The sequence below is a fragment of the Dama dama genome, chromosome 26 (genome assembly GCF_033118175.1).
Source record: "Dama dama isolate Ldn47 chromosome 26, ASM3311817v1, whole genome shotgun sequence".
Classification (NCBI taxonomy): Eukaryota; Metazoa; Chordata; class Mammalia; order Artiodactyla; family Cervidae; genus Dama; species Dama dama.
In genome coordinates this window covers 28,709,518-28,712,650 of record NC_083706.1, presented here as the reverse complement: position 1 = coordinate 28,712,650, position 3,133 = coordinate 28,709,518, and the positions used below count along the sequence as shown (strand labels likewise).

The following is a 3,133-nucleotide window of genomic DNA, read 5'->3' as shown; positions in this document are numbered from 1 at the left end:
GAATGGCAACCAACTCCAGTATTCTTGCCTGGAGAAACCCATGAACAGAGGAGCCTGGTGGGCTATAGTCCATGGGGTGACAAAAAGAGTTGGACAAGACTTAGCGACTAAAAAACAACAAAGTATATAAAATACATTGCATATAATACATAATGTATATTATATACATAATCTTTGAGTGCGATATATTCATTGGTGTGATGTTCATGGTTAAGATGATAGGCAGGTACCTTTTCCTTGTTGAGTCTTAATATTCATGGGGTTGCAAAGAGTTGAACCCGACTGAGCCACTAACACACACACACACACACACCATCTGAATCACTGTAGATTCAAAATATAGGGAAGTATCTTTTCTCATTTTACAACACATTGTTCATTATGTGTTCAGTGAATGAGATCTGTCTTTATATTCTCACATTTCTCACATGCAAAAACACCACTACCCCTGAGTTATCTTTAAAGAAGATTTTTTTACCTAATATTTCTGATAATGATTGAGAATTTTTATAAGAAATCATTCATCTACACTTGGAAACTTTCATTCCTAATATGAAAGTGAAAGTGATAGATGCTCAGTCCTGTCTGACTCTTCGCAAACGCCATGGACTGTAGCCTACCAGGCTCCTCCGTCCATGGGGTTCTCCAAACAAGAATACTGGAGTGGGCTGCCATTCCCTTCTTCAGTTCCTAGTACAGGAACAGAATAAAATCAAAGTAGCTTTGGGGAAACTTGCACATTTGGAAGCATTTAGCTATTTAAGATAATCTTAAACTTGGAGGCTGACATATTTCTAATTTTTGGCTTCTCTGGCTCTTCAGGATCCATGAAAAATGGCCCTGTCCCATCACTAGCCATGGGAAGCATTATCTTCTAGTGTTTATATTGCATCTGGGTTGCTTCTGAACTACTGATCAAAACCTTGACTTGGTGGTTTTCATATAATTTTCACAGAAACATTAAGAACAGATGTATGGGCCAATCAAAAGGCAGAAAATATGTAAATATGACAATTAAATCAGCATAAATAAAAGAGTAGTCTACATTTTTCCTGATTACCGCAAAGAAATATAAGATCATTATTTACTCATTGGTATAGAAATATGTTCTGAAATAAAAACAAAAGTGACATGCCTATACTTTTTACAATCTTACATAATTCAATGGTATTAATGGAAATTACTATAACTAAACTATATGCTTTTTCCTAAAATATAATCAGTATCAATTTATTTAACATCTACTTAAATATAAAAATGATTTCAATACACAGATCACATGTCAAATGTTAAAAATTATTGTATATCTGTATAAAGTATATGAATATAATTTAAGTAATTTAATAAATTCTCTAAGTAAATTTTCATCAAATGTGCAAGTTAAAAAATATTTTGAAATGCGCAGTAAGGAGCAGTTACTTTTGATATTAGTTTTCTCCTACTCTACATCACAATTTCAGGTAGTGAGAGGATTTTAAAAGTAAAAATGTCCTTCAAGATTAAATTCAGCTACTTATTTCAGAGTTCAGACAGACAGCTGCATAGTTAATTGAGAAACAAATAATCTCATTTAGTTAACTGACCTCTGGTTCTTTGGTACCTATTATTTAGTACCTGTGAAAGGGTACAAAATAAAATTCTAAATATTAAGTTTTCTTCTTTGATCACAAGTCAAAGCTTAATCACTTCTCGGCCTTTTGGCTAAGATCAAGTGTAGTACAAGTCAAAGCTTGCTTGTCTGGCAGTGAAGGGAGAAATTTCAATGATCCATTAAACTTTATAGTTGTCAAGCATGAATTCAATTACTTCTTTACTTTCTATGTTTCCTGTTGATACAGACAATAGGAATGAAATGGAATGAAAGGCTCATAAAAAGTAATCAAAACCAGGGGGCAGAAATAAGCAGTACTTGCAGACAAACAGGTTTCTTGGTATTTTTTCATTGCCAACAATGACCAACTTTAATTTTAGGTCATGTGCAAGTCAAATGATCTGTGTGTGTTTTTAAAAAATTTACTTTCAAACCAAATGTGGGAAGCCTCTTTATATCTGACTGATTCCTGACATCTGCCTTATTTCAAACTCAGCTGCTGAAGAATTGTAATACTTATTATATACTATCATGCTGATCAGACTTTCTTGAGTAGCAAAATTTCAGTTAATCTCATTTTCATCCTTCTTACATCCCTTAACTACAACTTCTTCATTCCACCCATATATGTAATTCTCACTGTATGAGACATTTGAGGAAATTTGTGACTTATTTATAACTAATATGAAGGTTTGAAAGATATTTATTAATTGGTAATTTGGTGAAGGAGTACCGGGGCAAGAAGAAATTGAAGGGACGACTTCAGATATACATGGGATTCTTCATGTTTGGCAGTTTCTGATTCAAATAATAAGTGGGCAATATTAATATAGAATAATAGCTTACATATACCTTAATTATTGAATTTATTCTACTATGCATTATGACAACTAAAATCAACTCTATTGAGGTATAATTTACATCAATAAACTATGACATAAAAAATTCACACTGTACTCATTTTATCTGTATAGTGTGAATTATGACAAATGTAAGCATCTGTGCAACTACTCAAATCAAGTTGTAGGACATGTTCATCACATCATCAGGTTCTCTCCTGTCCCTTTCACGTCAGTTCCATACATTTCCCTTCTTAGCCCCAGGCCACTACTGATACGTTTTCTGTCACTACAGATTAATTTTGCCTGCTATAGATTTATATTTAAGTGGAATTCTGGAAGACAGACTTTTAAGGCTGGCTTCTTGAGCTCACTGTAATATCCTCACAATTCATCCATGCTGTTGCATATACCAGGAGTTTTTTGTTTTACTGCAATTATTGAATTAATATACTAAAAATGTTTATTCATTCCCCTATGCATAGACACCAGAATTGTTCCCAGTTTGGCTACTGTGAATAAATCTGTTATGAATATTGTTGAATATATCTTTTAATGGATATATATTTGGAGTAAATACTTAGAAATGGTCAAAAAGTAGGCATATATTTGACTTTATAAGAAACTGCAAAGAGTTCTCCAAAGTGGTTGTAAAAATTTATACTTCCATCAGCAATGAATGAGAGTTCCAACAGCTCCATAT

At 33.0% G+C, this 3,133-nt stretch overlaps 1 pseudogene; it reads left to right on the top strand.

Moving 5' to 3' along the window:
- The first annotated feature begins 1,681 nt into the window (after positions 1-1,681).
- Positions 1,682-1,855, top strand: LOC133047354 (U2 spliceosomal RNA; annotated as a pseudogene).
- Positions 1,856-3,133: the final 1,278 nt, after the last annotated feature.